Source organism: Xyrauchen texanus, chromosome 15, assembly GCF_025860055.1.
Source record: "Xyrauchen texanus isolate HMW12.3.18 chromosome 15, RBS_HiC_50CHRs, whole genome shotgun sequence".
NCBI lineage: Eukaryota > Metazoa > Chordata > Actinopteri > Cypriniformes > Catostomidae > Xyrauchen > Xyrauchen texanus.
Genome location: NC_068290.1, coordinates 24,114,962 through 24,133,278, shown reverse-complemented (window position 1 = coordinate 24,133,278; position 18,317 = coordinate 24,114,962). Strand labels below are relative to the sequence as shown.

Sequence of the window (18,317 nt, the reverse complement as noted above, 5' to 3'; positions counted from 1 at the left end):
AAACATGTGGCATGCAATGCAAGAAGTGATAATATGAGCGGATGCCATGACAAAACACAATTGTTTGTTGTTGTGGTGGTGGTTTTTGATCAGCTGGGGTTTGAGATCGGTGTGAATCCCTCACGTAATTGTTGTTGTTGAGACGGTTCCTGATCACCAGTGGTTTGAGATTGATGCAATGATCTGTGTAAAAAATATTTGCTGTAAAGCACGCAGTTTAATTGCAATATTGTGGAAAGGCAGGTGTGTGCAGTAAAATGCACATTGTTGTATCGCGTTAAAAATTGTAAAAGCGGAAAAAACAATGCTCGTGAAAAAATGGGAAAGATCAAAGATTAAATGCTGAAAATAGAAAGATAAGCAATGCTAAATAGTCCAGCAGGCTACAAACAGGAGTGCTAGCAGCAACAGGAACAGGAAACAGCATCACTACTGATTGGACAAAGAATTCCACCCCATTCATCCATAGAAGGTGTACTTTTACACCAGGTTTTTACTAAATGCCTTCTTGCTAGCTGGGTCTGTACTATTTCTGAACTAGATGCAAACCTCACAGAAGCTCCATTAGATAACTCTTTTGAATCATCTAAGGTGGTGTCCCTACAATACTTCTATCACATCTCTTTTTCTCCCCCTCTCAATAGAGCATCTTAGAGGATTATGCTGACCCTTTTGATGCAGAGAAAATGAGGGAACAGAGAGAGGCTGAAAGGGAAGGAGAAAATTATAACTACATGGGGCCATATGATGCCCATCTCATTATATCAGGTACACCACATACCCTGCGCTCTTCTTCATTTCTGTTGTCTATCCTACTTTCTAAAAACTTTTCAATTAACTAAATTTTCAGTGTAATGAGTTGTTCATGAAGAGAACTGAAAAAATCAAGCACATTTTCAGGGCTTTAAAGAGCATGAAAAATCACTTCTCCCTCTCTCTCCCCTCTTTGGTGGTTTGCACGGTGACAGTGTTCTGCTGGGACAATGGTGCAGTTTCCTCTTTCTGATCCTGTTCCCTGTTTCCTTCGCCCAATTCCAAAGTTGACCCCTGCTGTCCCCCCAGTATGCCAGCCTGTATGAGAAATCCCCCCCTACACTCCCCTCTCCCTCAAATCCCTCCCCAGAAAACAGGAAGTGGTCTGGTGAGCCAGCCAATCGCAGACTTGGTCTGACTTTCCCCTAGTATAACCATTGTTTTCTCACACAACAGGCCAGACACAAAGTGACATAAAAGAAACAGTGAGTGAAGGGAGAAAGATGGAGCTCCAGGCATAACTATGTTGGTACTGAAATTCAGATTTTAGCACAAATAGGTGCACAAGTCTCTCTGCTGGGATTCAACAACACTTGACAAAATAGAAAAGTTAAAAGAATATAGAAAAATTGTGTTTTATCACTTTTACTTTTCTTTTCTATTGAAAAAGAGGATCTAAAGGTTAACACGTATAGGGCATGTTTTGTGTAGTGTAATAAGGTACCATATTTTTATTTTCTTTCTTTCTTTTACAAATTCCTATTTTATGCATAAGAATGTTTCTTTTATTTTTCTATTTTTTTTACTGATTTGAAAATGCTAAGCAAATGTGAATAAAAGTTTCTCTGAAATATGGGGCAACAAAGGTATAATACCTTTTGCTCCAACTGAGCTCAAACAAGGTTTACACAAATATGTATACATTTTCAGATGCAGTTTTAAAATGTAACTTTAGGACAAAGTAATAATAATAATTATATATATATATATATATATATATATATATATATATATATATATATATATATATATATATATATATATATTATGAATGTAAAGTTAAATGCATATTTAAATATTCTGTCTAAATCTAAATGTAAAAAATAAATAAATGTACATACAGAAGCAAATTATGAAAAAAACTCATTGCAATCAGTTTCACAATCACTGTTTACTGCAGAAATCTGTAAGAGCTGTTTGCAAAAGCAGCTTGTTTGAAATAAATTAAAGTCATATTCAATTAAATTGTGCCCACACCTCTTTAGTATTAATCAATCTCTCTCTTAAAAATAGTGAAATAGTGTAATATATATATATATATATATATATATATATATATATATATATATATATATATATATATATATATAATGGTTTAAGTACCAAAAGTGTATATAGGGTCATTAGAGACCCTAATGTAGGTATGTAAGAGTGTTGTTTATGATTATTTCATATCTATATAAGTTAACTACATAGGGTACATATTTCTTTGTTTTAACTATATTCATACAAATAAATACTATATCACGTTGATTTTCTGTGCAACAACGAATTAACAACAATGTGATTTATCAGTATTACATATGCATGTACACATACATATTATACATGTTATTTCTTACTCAAGGTGGGGCTGATGTGTAAGTGATTGTCTTGATTTACATTTGACATTGCTATTTGTATAGAAACAGCTTGGAATTAAACTATATTAAGTACAACACATGAACAGTATGATATGACTATTGTAATTTGGGTGTACTACTGAAATTATGTAAGTTGTGCATCTATTTAGACTTAGTGCCTGAGAAAATACTTATGTGTATGTGTATCTCAATATGTGTTTGACAGCCAGTTGTGTCTCATGAAATTTCAGTGTGAAAGTAATAAATCCTGATCTAGATTTGTCCTGAGTTGTTGCATTGTCTCTTTGATATAGGAAAAATAAAGCATTCAAATGTATAAAAACACATTTTATTCCATTATTTTCTTATTGTCTTGAAAATTTGACACTATCTGGGATTTTTGTAAATCCATTTGTGTTAGATATTAGTGTCGGGTCTTATAACAAAGAATGTTTGGTGAAATTCCCATGCATTTAAAGGTTAAATTGTAAAAATAGGAGCGTGATAGTTAGATAAACCCCATTTATGTTGACATAACAGCTTGTTTGGCTTCTTTAGTGAAATCACATTTGTGGCAAACGGTAAATGTAAATTGAACTTGTAAATTAAGCAATTTGATATGCAGATTAGATGGTGTTGTCACATTGTCTCATTTATATGGACAGAAAAAAGCCTTCCTTTATCCATTTTCAGTAAAGCTGAGAGCAACTCATTCAGCTTAAGTGTAGAATCTTTTCTTACTGCTTTAGCTAAATTTGGAAAAAGTGGCCAGCAGTCTGTTGCACACAGTGTTTTACCATACATTCATTGTCTCAAAAAGTTACTGTTACTGTTTCAAATATTTGTGAGAAAAATTTGGTATTGTTTTGGAAATTTGATTTTGAGATTTTTTTATGGTTGGAAATAACTTGTTTAACTTCTCTAATAACTCTATTTTTATATATATAAAAAAGAGCACTTTTAAAAGTACATTGGTGTCCAATAATGTGTATGATAAGCATTTTGATTAGATGCTAATTTACACAATGTCAATATGTGTGCTCTTACACAGGGATTCGTAGGCGAGGATCAAAGGACATGCTGAAAGTGTGCATATTGTTAAACAGAGGAGAAGGTGAGGGGTCTAGACCCCCTCAGATCTATGATGTCCCATATGAGGAGGTTCTGGAAGGCATTCCATTGACCTGGCACGAATCCGATTCCAGACCACCTGCAGCATATAAACTGCCTTGGGAGTGGAAGAAGGAACAGATTGTTAAAGCACTGTCAGGTAACTTCCCTCACTTTGATATTAATGTCATCAAAGTACCATGAAACAGTGACAGCAATACTAAAACTATTTGAAGTCATTTTATGACCTCTGAGTTGGAGGTGATATTTCTATGGTTGTGGTGAAGCAGTATCTCCTTCATGTCAGTATAGTGAAGTCAACATGACCACAAAGTATGTGGTGATTGTAATGTTTCTTTCTATGTATAGCTAAGTTTGATAGAGTTGATCGTATGTCTAAGGAAGAGTCTGGTCTTCCTAATGTGAAACAGCAGACCCTGAGACATAAGAGCTGGACCCCCAGATCTCTGAATCCCCACTCCCCAACTTCCCCATCATTGCCCAGCACCACCCCAGACAGTGAGACCCTGATAATTGACCCCACTCTGCCCCTGGAACAACAAAGGTGTGTGTGTGTTCTAAAATATGTTTTTAGAAAGTCAATGAAAGCAAGCCTACAATGAAATTGTAATGCATTGACAAAAATGTTAACCAAAAAATTTGCTTTATGTTGGAACATCTAAATTAATTGGTTTTATTCAAGTTAAGAATTAAATAATAATAATTCAACAACCTAGAATCAACCTTAATGCAGTATGTTACACCAACAAAAGTGATTTTATGGTTTAGATAAGATTGAAATAGCTCCTTAAGGAAACAAATGCAGAATAACACTTTTTAAATTGAAATTGTATATTTTGGATTTCATTTGAAAATGTTACAGTAACTCTCTTGTTTATAATTTGACAGATTGTATACATGCATACATTTTTTACATACATCTTTGTCTGTCTCTTTATGGGTTGCTGACATAAATAGTTTTCTGAGAAAATACTTTTTTTTTTAAACATCATTTTGTTCATTCTTTTATAATTATTATGTATGCTGCTTTTGTAACCCGTGATTGTAGGCAAGTGTAACTGATAACTAATCTGATTAGCTATGAAGTAAAACTGGGCCAATATCAGAAACTCTAGGTACGACTACGGAGCCTGAAGTAGTAAACGGTCAGCAGAGAACGGACAACACAAAACAGGTAAGTTTGAGAAATATATTGTACAAAATTATAAAACAATTATTTACATTCCCTGCCTACCTAAGCCGGCTTTCTGAGTGCACAGGCGCACAATAAAGGGATCCAAAATAAATAACTCAAAACAAAAGTGTCTCTTTGTGAGATTTTTCCAAACTTAAATTAAAGTTGCTTCCTTTAGAGTCCATGAAAGTTCTTGGTGTATGTGTGTTTCTTTAAGTATGTTCTTCTCACTACCCGGGTAGGTTTACGTGTGATCTTATCTGTATTTCAAATGATGGAACAGGATGATGATGGCTCCAAAGATGCCACGGCTGGCCACACCAGGGTCTTGGTCCATTCACTGTCGACTTCTGGGTTTGGCTCGCCACTGACCACCAGGGTCAGGTTCAGATGATCTCTTTCTCTCTCTCTAAAAAAACCAATCGGAGGTATCTTGAGCTCACAGAGTCATGCGGCTCAATTCACTCTCTCACAGCTTTCAACCAGTCCTTGATGTTTTTCTCGCAACGTCTCCACCGGAAGAAAGGAAAAGTGAGTGTTGCTAGAAAATTTGCGCCACCCTCTGGCAGAGTAGAGAATTGCACTGCAGTAACCTTGTGTGGGTTACATTCTCCCCTCCAAACTTATGCACGTCCCTGTGCATGGCAATGCTCAAACAGTTATCACCGGAGGGGACAGATCAGGGGAATGAGCTGATGCATTACTCTCACGTATGATGTCATTCCAGACAGTAATCAGCCCTTGGAAGAATGACTTCACCACTGTGACTAAGGGGGTTCCCAGTTCAGTGTAGTCAAGCCGCCTAGGTGGCTGACGATTCCTCTCGGATCTCCTGATTGAGTCAACACTGTCTGCTTTTTCCTCAGTCTCCTTAATCTCCTCTTCTCCTTCATTTTCAAGAACATTTGTCTCATCACATTCTGGCATGTCAGAGAGGACTGGAAGTTGTTCAAGATAGTCCTCATCCGACAAGTCTTTCACAAGGTCGTTATTGTCAGGTAAGTTTGTCTCTCTTTCCACAGGTTCATTTCCAGGTAGGTCTTTCTTTTCCACAGGTTCATTTCACAGGTAGGTTCTAGTGTTACTTGGTTGACTGGAGTAACATCAGGTAGGCTATCCGCACTAGCTGGAACATCATCAGTCACCTTGTTGAGGTTTGTCGTCAGATTCTCTTTAGAATGGCTTGTACCATGGTGTCTTGGAACATCTCATGAGACAATACACCTGGTTACCTCTGGAACTGGTTCTTTTTGGGACCAGGTAACAGGAATATCATCACTATCCTCATCTGAGGACTGATCAACTTCTCTTGGGTCACTACGAGTGTTCTGGCATGTCTTAGCGGCTCGAGTGGTTTAGGTTGTGCACACTCTTCTATTACATGGAGGAACCCACATGGAAGCAAGAGGTCTCGATGCAGCGTGCGCCAGGGTCCTTCTCCGGTCTCTGGTTTTACTGTATAGACGGGAGATCTCCAGCTTTCCTCACTACCACATGGACAGTGGACTCCCATTTATCAGCTGAGCTTGTGCTTTCCACGTAATACGTACGTTCCTGACAAGTACTCTGTCTCCAACGTCCAGAGCAGAAGGAGTCACACGCTTGTCGAACCTTGTTTTGTTCTTTTCAGCTACTTTGGCAGCACTCCTTGTAGCTATTTTGTAGCTCTCCTCGAGGTGGGATTTGAGATGCTTTACGTATTGGGAGTGTGACTTCTGTTGCTCTTCTTTGACAGGTAAGCCGAATGCAAGGTCGACCGGCAGGCGGGCTGGCGTCCAAACATTAGCTCATATGGTGTGAACCCAGTCACTTCACTTCTGGTACAATTGTACGCGTGGACCAAAGGCTTCACGTAAATCCTTCCAGCGTGACTTATCCTGGTTTTCCAGAGTGCCAAGCATGTCTAACAGTGTGCGGTTAAAACGTTCCACCGGGTTGCCCCTTGGGTGGTACGGAGTTGTTCAGTATTTTCTTTATGCCTGCAACTTCACACAGTTCTTTGATTAGCCGCGACTCAAAATCAGGACCTTGGTCGCTGTGCAGTTTCTCTGGAATACCATAATGGACGATGAAATTGTCCCATAAGCACTTTGCAACCGTTTGAGCCTTTTGGTTTGGTGTTGGGATAGCCACTGCGTATTTTGTGAAGTGATCTGTGATCACGAGAATGTCCTTCGTGTTACTTCTGTCCGGTTCAATGGACAAGAAGTCCATGCAAACCAGTTCAAGCGGTCGTGTTGTCATTATGTTCACTAAAGGTGCTGCCCTCTCAGGTAAGGTTTTCCTGAGCACACACCTGTTACACTTCTTGACTTTCTTCTCAATATCAGAGGCCATCCTCGGCCAGTAGAATCTGGCTCTGACCAAGTCCAGCGTACGGTCTTTTCCCATATGACCCATGTTATCATGTAGGCTCGTTAAGGCCATCTCACGTAGTTCTTCAGGTAAGACTAGCTGGTACTGTGTGTGGCCTTCTTCTTGGCGTGTTCTATAGAGGATGCCTTTCCGCAGTTCAAGCCGGTTCAACTCTCTCAACAACAGAGGTAGGTCTGGAAGCTCAGTTCTCACAGCGGGCGGTGGTTTCTCGCCACGCTCAATCTGGAAGATGACATGTTTAATGCACTGGTCAGCTCTCTGTTTGTCTCTGAGATCTGCCTCTGATAGATGCGGGACGATGGAAAGCCCTCCAAACTCATCTTCCTGCTCAAAGCTGTCAGGTACAGCATCTCCAGAGATGGCAAGGCTCTCGACGAGGGAGATACCTCCATCACTGCCCATTCCATCATTGGCACAATAAACAAGTTGTCTCTCACAGATGGCACGAACAACCCCCTGATCCACAGCCTCAATGTTATCTGGATCTGATAGATGGTGTTGTGTGAACTGGCGGATCCTTTCCCACTCTTTTTGAGATGGGGGGTCGTCACGCAGATTGCCATGGGGACGACGCTGATAGTGCGTCAGCATCTCCATTCTGCTTCCGGGCGGTACTGGAGCTTAAAGGAGAAAGTGGAGAGAGCAGCTAACCACCTGTAGCTGGTTGCATCGAGTTTGGCTGAGGTAAGTATGTAGGTAAGAGGATTGCTGTCGGTGACTACTGTGAACTGGTTGCCATAGAGGTAGTCACTGAACTTCTCTGTTACAGACCATTTCAGCGCTAAAAACTCGAGCTTGTGAGCTGGATAGCGGGACTCACTACGTGATAACCCTCTGCTTGCGTGAGGCGATGACACGCAGCTGTCCCTCCTGCTCCTGATATAAGGCCGCTCGAGGCCGGTGGAACTTGCATCCGTGTGAAGGATGTAAGGAAGTGCAGGATTTGCGAAGGCCAGAACTGGGGAAGTTGTCAACTTGCCGATGATCATCTCAAATGCCTGTTGGCATGCGGAGTCCAGCGTTTCAGAAATGGTTCTTTGGGGTGGAAGTATTGGCCACTCCTTTCCTTGGACTTTGGATGCTTCCCTAGAGGTGGGTAGCCAGATGTTAAGTCATTTAGGGGTTTCATTATACTTGAATAGCCTTTGATGAACTTCCTATAATACCCACAGAATCCGAGGAAGGCTTTTAATTCTTTTAGATGCTGAGGGATTGGCCAGGTCTTTAGCGCTGCAATCTTTTCCGGATCGGTCTCCACTCCCTGCTCTGAGACCACATGCCCCAAGTATCGGACTGAGGACTGAAAGAATCGACATTTTCCTGGGGACAGCTTGAGCCCATACTCCTTCAGGCGGTCGAGAACCTTGGTGAGTCTGGCTTCATGATCTTCTAAAGTTTTCGAGAAGACTATCAAGTCATCCAGGAAAACGACAACTTCCTTCAAGTTCATGTCTCCCATGCACTTTTCCATCAGTCTCTGAAAGGTACTTGGGGCGTTTGTCACTCCCTGAGGCATGCGATTAAACTCCCAGAAACCAAGTGGGCATACGAAGGCGGTCTTTGGCTTGTCAATCTCGTCAACTTCGATCTGATAGTAGCCAGACTTTAGATCGAGGACGCTGAACCACTTGGAACCGGAGAGTGCTGTGAAGGTGTCATCCATCCTCGGAAGCGCATAAGCGTCTTTCACCGTCTGCATGTTCAGTTTCCTGTAGTCAATACAGAGGCGTACCTGGCCATTCTTCTTCCTGACTACAACGATTGGGGAGGAGAATGGAGACTCACTTTCACGAATCACCCCAGCATCGAGAAGCTCTTGAAGATGTCGACGAACAGCTTCTACGTCGTGTGGGTGTATCGGCCGAGCTCTGAGTTTGAATGGTGTTTCATCGGACAGTTTGATGTGATGCTTGACTTTGTCTGTCCTTCCAAAATCATTGTCGTTCTGGGCAAAGACCTCAGGCATGCCATTCAATTTTCGAGTGATTCTGTCTTTCCATTCTGGAGGGACCGGGACTCACCAAAGTCAAAGGCTAGGTCAGCTGTCTTGGAGCATTCTGGTTCAGATGGCTTGGTCACAATCTGTTTGTGAGACAGAATGGTCTGGATTGCACTGAGCTCAGCAATCACACTCTTAGCTGGGATAATAATGTCGTGTTCGACTCATTTGAGACCACAACTGGTAGTCTGCCTGGCTGTCTGCTTTGTAGATCAACGAAACAAGGCTTTACTAGCAGCCCTCCAGGCAGAGAAGATGATGAAGGGTATTCCATGATGACAGACCTCTCAGTATGGAACCCTTTAACTGATGCCACTCCCTCCAGAACAACTGTTCCTCCAGCTGGAATTAGTTTTCCGTCTCTACCTTGCATCCTCACCAGTCCGATGTTACTGTCATGGCTTTGTTCCTGTCGCAGTTGAAGTACTTTCAGCACCGTCCTGTAGCCGTTCTGGACAGGATGGTAGCTTGCTGGCCTTTTCTCTCTGCACATACCATACACTACATCAAGTGTGTTTGTGCCAATCAGTATCTGGTACCCTGAAGTACCGCTGTCTGGGACAACCAAGGCCAATGTTGGGACTTCATATTCAGCTCCAAGGAACTGTTCTGGGAAAGTGATTGTGATTTCAACATATCCAAGGTAGGGCACAGGTTGACCATTGGCCCCTTCAACTTCCAGAATGTTATAGAGTGGTTCGATCTGTTGCTTAGGTAAGTATTCGTCATAGAAAGACTTGGTGACTGTGGTTACTTGCGAACCTGTGTCAAGGAGACAGCTGAACTGTTTACCCTGGATGGTAACTTGGCCTGTAATTTTCATGCCTATCAGTTTTTCCGGGACACTGAAGGGGTGTTTTCGGATATAAGATTGGTTCAAGGCAGCACTGAACTCGGACTTGTCATCACTTTTATCTTTAGCAGGGCGTTGGTGAACTGCTCCAGCCTCAGTTTGCCCTGCAACTGAGACTTCATCTAAAAATCCTTATTGTCTGGTGAATGTTCTTTAGCCTCCCAGAGGTGCTGCTTTTCTCTCAACTCATCTCTTTTTTTATTGACGAGAGTGGGGTTTGGATTGTTACTGCAAGCTGAGGAGATGTGACCGTCCTCGCCGCACTTGAAACAATACCAAGGTCTCGGCTGGGTGCTTATCTTTGAGTTGGTAGGTTTCCAGCTTGGTGCTCTAGGGTCAAGTTTAGATGCTGGCCCATCTGATGGATGCTCAGTGTTCCCCTTGGTCTTCGGGGTCTTCTTGACTTTCTTAGACATCAGTGCGGTGAGTTGGCTCTGCAGACACGCCACCTGCTGTTTAAGCTCTGTCAATGGGTCGGACTCAGGCTGGAACGCTGCTTGTTGACTGCAGACGCATGCACTCTGAGAGCTTACCATAGCCCGCTGCCTGTGTGAGACAAGGTGCTTCTTCATACGTGTGGCTTTAGCTGCCTGCCTATCCTCCTCAGTGCGGATTAACAACAGGAGCCCTGAAAATGCTGGGGGTGACTTTTCTTTTCTTCGAGGTTGAGGTCAGAGAGCAAGGTGTTGTCCCAACACCCACGACAAAACTGTTTGAGAATGTGTCTATCTGCTTCTATAGCAGCAGCTCCTCCTCTCTTAACAGCAAGGTTCAGGGCAGCTTGAAGGCTGACAGAGATAAGTAGAGGCCTTTTCACCAGGATCCTGAAGAGTATTCATAAACTGGGCGAAAAGCTCTTCTCCGTCCTCAACGGTTCCAAAGGCTGCGTCCAGCAGTTGAAGGTAGGTTTCAGGAGTAGCTTCAGGGCTTAGTCTTTTGACAATATCTGCTGCAGGGGAGAGCAAACTTTCAAAGATTTTCCGTGATTTATGAAGATTAGACATGGTTGGGTCTTTCCTGAGAAGCTCAACATGCGAACGCCATGTGTCGTAGTCTGTCTCACTACTGGGTCTGGGGATCTTACCCGAGAATGAACGAAGCTTGATGGGAAAGTGTGAATGTGTGTTTAATTCATCTCTCCTCACAATGTGCTCAACAATGACCTTTTGAATTTCGGGTGGATTCAGGTCGCCCTCCACACTGGATAGACTTCGCTTCACATCAGCTGGTGGGCATGGCTCAGCACCACCATGAATGAACCGTACCTGTGAAGAACCTGGGAGCAGCTGGGGGTGTGGGGGTTCAAATGTGTCAAGAGATGTGTTGAGCTGTTTGGCTCCAAACTCATTATCACCACTGCTATCAGTCTCAATTGTCTCACTAATCTCTGACATCATGTCTTTCAGCACCTCTTCGAAGCCTCTTCCACTCAGTTTCGCTAACTTCTTGATTTCATCAAGGTAGGCTTTGGTAACACTGCAGCCAACTTTAGTGGTGTACACACTTGCTAGAGCTTGAACATAGTATTTTACATCTGTATTGCCTTTAAGTTCATGTGTGTAAGGCAGAAGAGGGGCTAAGGCTTCAATAGCAGCACCATCTTGATACTCAATAATCAGGTTTTTATAAAACTCTGAGTTAATGTCAGTAACTGGGACAAGTCTCATAGATCCATACTCCTTAAGGTAGTCTATGACCTCCTCATCTTCTGGTGATTCAAGCAAACCGCTCACCATTACTGCATTGGGGACTTTGATACCTGAGCTCATTATGAACTCCATCTTTAGTAAAAAGTAATTTATAGACAGATAACAAAGAGCTTACACACTTGAAAATGGTTTCACAAACTTGTAATGTGGTTCACTGCTAACAAATAACCAGACTCCTTGGCTGGCTCGCCACTTGTAACCCGTGATTGTAGGTAAGTGTAACTGATAACTAATCTGATTAGCTATGAAGTAAAACTGGGCCAATATCAGAAACTCTAGGTACGACTACGGAGCCTGAAGTAGTAAACGGTCAGCAGAGAACGGACAACACAAAACAGGTAAGTTTGAGAAATATATTGTACAAAATTATAAAACAATTATTTACATTCCCTGCCTACCTAAGCCGGCTTTCTGAGTGCACAGGCGCACAATAAAGGGATCCAAAATAAATAACTCAAAACAAAAGTGTCTCTTTGTGAGATTTTTCCAAACTTAAATTAAAGTTGCTTCCTTTAGAGTCCATGAAAGTTCTTGGTGTATGTGTGTTTCTTTAAGTATGTTCTTCTCACTACCGGGTAGGTTTACGTGTGATCTTATCTGTATTTCAAATGATGGAACAGGATGATGATGGCTCCAAAGATGCCACGGCTGGCCACACCAGGGTCTTGGTCCATTCACTGTCGACTTCTGGGTTTGGCTCGCCACTGACCACCAGGGTCAGGTTCAGATGATCTCTTTCTCTCTCTCTAAAAAAACCAATCGGAGGTATCTTGAGCTCACAGAGTCATGCGGCTCAATTCACTCTCTCACAGCTTTCAACCAGTCCTTGATGTTTTTCTCGCAACGTCTCCACCGGAAGAAAGGAAAAGTGAGTGTTGCTAGAAAATTTGCGCCACCCTCTGGCAGAGTAGAGAATTGCACTGCAGTAACCTTGTGTGGGTTACACTTTGATCAATTCATATTAATTAAGAGACTACATTGAACTTTTAATGAATGAAGTTCACTGCAGGACTAGTGTAGGTGATCAAAACTGGTACAAATCTTTAACAGGATCTAGGATATTCACTTTCCCATATAAATGTATATACATTTTAACCTAAAAATGTTAAAAGTCCATTGACATATTATGTGTCAACTTCCCCTCAGCACTCAAAAAAAAATATATATATAAAATAATAATACAAAATAATACAAAATAATTTTCGCTGCTTGTTCAATTTACTTTATTAAAATTAAAATAAGGAAAGCAACACAATTCTAGGACAAGTTTGAGATGGGACTACATGAATACATTTGGTGGTGTTAATGTAGCATTGACGAAACTGTGCTGGGGATTTCCATTTCACTGCATGCGTTGCATGGTACTTAATAGGGAGAGTAAATGTTAAAATTAAGTTTATGTTAATTATTTTATGTGTTTTTGTGCAAAGATGAATATAAAGGGGAATGCTTGTTAGAGTTTAATGTTTTTTTCTGTTGTGATTTAGAAGAGCTTCTCTAATGTTGGAGTTTTGGGGGTTACCATTATTGTGAAGAATGGAGCTTGATCTAATCATGAGGACAGGTGTCATGATTGGATTTAAATGCTTTCTTTGATGAGCAAGTGCTATGCTAATGGTAGCACTAAACTACACTCTGTAGTGCTTCCAACCAGTATGAATATGGTATGCTAACATTCACATTCACTAGTAAGTACATAAAGAAGTAAAGGAGATTTATTTGAGTTGCATTTTCATGTCTAATTTTGTTGGATTTACCCAATTCAACTAGGTTCTTTCTACCTAATGTGTTTGTGTTGAGATAACATAGTAATTATAAGTTACAAAAACTCAGTTCAAACACGTGGAACTACTATTCACGATTGAATCAAGTTCAGCCAAAGAGCTATTTTTTGAGTGAATAGCTAATTCTCTTATACATTCTATACCTCATCTAATCTATCTTCCATATTCTGCTCTCATTACATAATCATTACAATGTTGAAATGAGAACCCTTTTCTCCTCTCTCTCTCTCTCTCTCTCTCTCTCTCTCTCCTCTCTCTCTCTCTCTCTCCTCTCTCTCTCTTTCTCTCTCTCTCTTTGCAGCTGGTATCATGGCAGTGTGAGTCGTCAGGAGGCAGAGGCTCAGCTGCAGCACTGCAGGGAGGCCAGCTTTCTGGTGCGAGACGGCGAATCGGCAACCAGCAAATACTCCATTGCACTCAAGTAAGCATGTGTGCTTGTATATGTGTTTGATATCAAGAGAAATAAAAATGAGTCAGCAGTCTTTCTTGTAAAGCTGAGATAGATGATATATAATAGTTTTAACCTTTCACTCTTCCGCCCTCTCTCGCTAGGACGAGTCAAGGATGTGTGCACATCATCGTCACACAGACTAAGGAGTGTGGTTACACACTGGAAAAGAACAGCTGTGTGTTCCCAAGCATTCCAGAAGTGGTACACCACTACTGTACACAGCGATTACCCTTCACTGGGGAAGAACACATGACCCTACAGCACCCTGTACCATGCACAAACTAAACATATGCACACATTCAGTGTTTGCGGTTGTCTGGTGCAAAGACATGATTTTGCCCTGGTGCCTGCCACTGCCAGCAAACCACAACTTAATTATTTAAAGGGATAGTTCACTTAAAAATTAAAAGTCTGTAATCATTTATTCACACTTAAGTAGTTCCAAACCTGTATGACTTTCTTCTGTGAGCACAAAATAGATGTTAGGCAGAGTGACAGTCTCCATCACCATTCGCTTTCATTGTATGGAAGAAGATGTTATCAAAGTGAATGGTGACTGAGACTAACAATCTGCCTTCTTTCGTGGTCATATGTGTTTGAACAACATGAGGGTGAGTAATTATTGACAGAATTTGCATTTTTGACTGAACTATGCCTGATTTTTGTATTTCTTACTGTATGTATGTATGTGTGTGCATGGGAATGAATTATTGAGCGAGTGGGATTTTCCTTATTTCAGTTTTTGGCCACTAGTGAAACCAAAATTATTATATCGCATTTCACACTCATAATGACACCAGAGAGATAAAAGTAGAAAATATTTTTCACCAATACAAAACATTAAGTTACGTAATATTTATCTGTTGTTGACTTGTTAATTTTTTTTAATCTGTGTCTCATAGTGCCTATGATTGCACTAGCCTCAAGGTTCACTCCCAATCTTGCTGCTGATCTAAATATGGTCGACTCGCTCATCATCGCCCCCTTCTGGCAGCATGCCAAACTGCAACTGTATCACTAAGGCGATTGATTTCAATTTGTTACTTCTATTGACTTGCCTTAGTTGTCAACAATGATCGTGCATTTAAGTGGACAAAATCTCTGTTGCACACCTCCTGATTGATGTAGAATAAAAAACAACCCTCAGAACAAAATACTACAGCAACTTAATCTGGCTTGTTCATCAGAAAAATTAGTCACTGACATTGATTAGATAATGTTCTTGTCTGTCCATGATAAAACTTACCATTGATTGGTTTAAGTTTGGTAAAAAGGAACGTTAAATGACTTTACTCTCCATGCTGTAATAATTGGATTAATGGTGTTAAAAAAACGTGGCACTGAACCACTTGAGTGATTACATTTAAATGTATGTTTGTTTAAAAGGAACAGTTGCCATTTAATTATGGGTAAAGACCATATGTTCACTGAAGATGTTGCCTTTGTACAATGTAAGACAATGTAATGTGCAAAGCAGATGATTTTAACTATTTAAAAAAGGTCTCTCACTCTGTCACACATCACACAAACACGTCCTGCAAAAAAGCAACATATCAGCATGCAAAACCACATCAAATTTATTGTGCTAAAGTCACAACAATCTGTGAACCAACCTGATGAAGTCAGGTGAAGAGTGTAAAATTAATTCATCTAAAGTAGTCCTGTTCTGTTAATTTATTCAAACTCTCTCACCCTGTCTCTGTCCACCTTTCAAACTCTGTTTGTGTGTATGTGTGTGTGTGGCAGGTTTATGTGGAGGACTTTTTTTTAGGTTACAAACTGGTAATTACAAGGGTATTATGCTATAAATGTGGTTTATGTGGACATTTCTTGTGTCCCCATAATTAAAATTGCTTAGAAAAAAATACTAAACGATGTTTTATTGAAAATGTAATTTTTTGTGAGGGTTGGTTTTAGGGGTAGGGTTAGGGGATAGAATCTATAGTTTTTACAGTATAAAAATCATTATGTCTATGGAGAGTCCTCATAATGATAGCTGCACCTATGCCTGTGTGTGTGTCAAGAGCCACAATTTGCCACAAGTGTGCATGCCATAATTTTTCTTGTAGACTACTCTCACTGAGGACTTGATCTTTTGCTTTTGTAGCCCATCCGCTTCAAGGTTTGACATGTTGTGAAACCTGAGATGCTATTCTGCTCACTAGTACAATTGCACTGAGTGGTTATCTGAGTTACCGTAGCCTCTCTGTCAGCTCCAACCAGTCTGGCCATTCTCTGTTGACCTCTCTCATCAACAAGGTGTTTTCTTCAGCAGAACTGATGACATCTGGATGAAAAACTGGATGTTTTTTGTTTTTGGCACCATTCTGAATTAACTCTCGTGATTGTTGTTTGTGAAAATTCCAGACGATCAGCAGGTACAGAAATACTCAAACCAGCCACCAGTAACCTGCACCAACAATCATGCCATGGTCAAAATCACTGAGATCACATTTTTCCTCATTCTGATGGTTGATATGAACATTAACTGAAGCTGCTGAACCATATCATATGATTTTATGCATTGCACTGCTGCCATGTGATTGTCTGATTAGATAATTGCATTAATAAGTAGGTGTACAGGTGTTCCATAAAGTACTCAGTGAGTGTAGATGATGGTTTTGTCATGGTGATTAGCATTTGTAAGGCAGGGTGGTCTACTCTCTTCTCAACAGGTTAGAGAAAGGTCAAGAAAAAAAATCACCTTCTCATCTTGTAACTCATGAATGAAACTGAGACACAAATATCCGCCTGCTCTCAAGCACATGGCTTTTAGATGGCAGACCAAAATATTAATTAACTTAATCTTTTGACCCCACACGTCTGCTTCAAAAGGTACTCATAATCTTTTATTTTCCTACTTTTTAAGTTCTTTTAAGCTCCATATTTATAACTCTAACTGGGTCAAAATGAGCTAGTGGCTGGGATACTGACATGGCAATATACATTACTTTGTGTTTATGTGTGTTTGTAAGCTTAATGGTGCTCTTAACAAATGTTCAGGAGGAGCGTATCCATCTCATCTGCAAGGGAATATTAACTGCCACTTATCTGTCTCCGGTGACAATTCTTAAGCCATCCCTCCACTACCCCAACTTCATTAATTAAGTAGTTCTGGAGGCAATTCAGAGCTCGAGTCACAATGCCCGAAAGGCAAGCCAAATATGTTAGCCTTTATCCCATTCAATGGTTATATAAAAATGTGATCTCATGAATGAGTGTTTTCACACCTTCCCCACAGGGAATATCTGTCTCTACTTTTTATCTGTCATAATAGCCAATCAAGTCTTTGACTAAGAATTCACCATAGTAATTCCCTGATTGGGCATCGATAGCTAGACACAAAGTATTTTAGGAAAATTATCACTTAAAATTATCAAATGTAAATCAGTCAAATCAGAGACAAAATAGCATTCTTCATGAGAGCTGAAGTCAGTCAGTCTGTCAAAATAATGTACATTCGAGCGAGCACGGAGGAAATACCAGCAGAAAATGGCGGGAGACAGAGAGGGGTGGGAGGGGTGAGATTAGCACTTGTGGGGGTCCCAGCCTGTTAATAATTCAATAAGAGACTCCGAGCACTTGGAGTACTGAAGTTTCCCTGTCAGCTCAAGTCTGTGGAGTGAGAGAAAGAGAGAGAGAGCACAAAGACACACAGAGAATATGACATCAGAAGGAAAGACAGAAAACAACGGAGGAAAGGAGAGGAAGGCTTTGAAGGAAACTGATGGAAAACGTGGAGGAGTGGGCGGAAGTTCGAGAAAACAACTAAAATAAGCAGAAAACATTTTAGATGGAGGTGATGAACAAGGTGGTGGTGATCAGAAAATATAAAGCAGTTTCATAAAGAATAAAGGTAGTTCAAAACAGAAAGATTATGACTTTGTAGTTTTAAAGAATGTAGGGTTCACTGTCCTTATCTCCTTTTCTGCGGCACTGTTATGTGGTCCGTTCTGCATAACGCAGCAGCTCATTTAAGCTTATCGTTGCCCATTCGGCCCATTCCGTGGCCGACCCACCAGCCCGCTTGGTTCTCCTGATGGCCAGTCCACTCATGATTGCCCCCAAAGTGCGTTGGCCCACCAGGAAAATGCCCGGTATGCCAGATTACCAATCCAGCCCTGGGCACAACTAACCATTTTCGAGGATGTATGCGAAACATATATTGATGTCCCTAATGTAGGTATGGAGGGCAAGTGTCCTATTTGCTTCCCCTTGGTGTACCACCGGCAACCTCTTAATATGGCGCCCCTATGCGCTGCATATATTGCATGTATGGTTTTTGTGCTTCTGGAACAACATGAGCATGAGTAAATGATCACTGATACGTGTTCCATGGAAGAAAATAGCCATACAGGTTTGAACGACATGAGGGTGAGTAAATACCATCTCTAAACATCTAAAATGTTATCTCAAAAACTTCAAAGGAACAACCAATCATTTTCACATTTTGTTCCTGCCATCT

The 18,317-nt window shown here is 40.9% G+C and overlaps 1 pseudogene; it reads left to right on the top strand.

The window, feature by feature from the left end:
• LOC127655473 (SH2 domain-containing adapter protein E-like) overlaps positions 1–14,137 on the top strand; it is a 29,053-nt pseudogene extending 14,916 nt beyond the window's left edge.
• Positions 14,138–18,317: the final 4,180 nt, after the last annotated feature.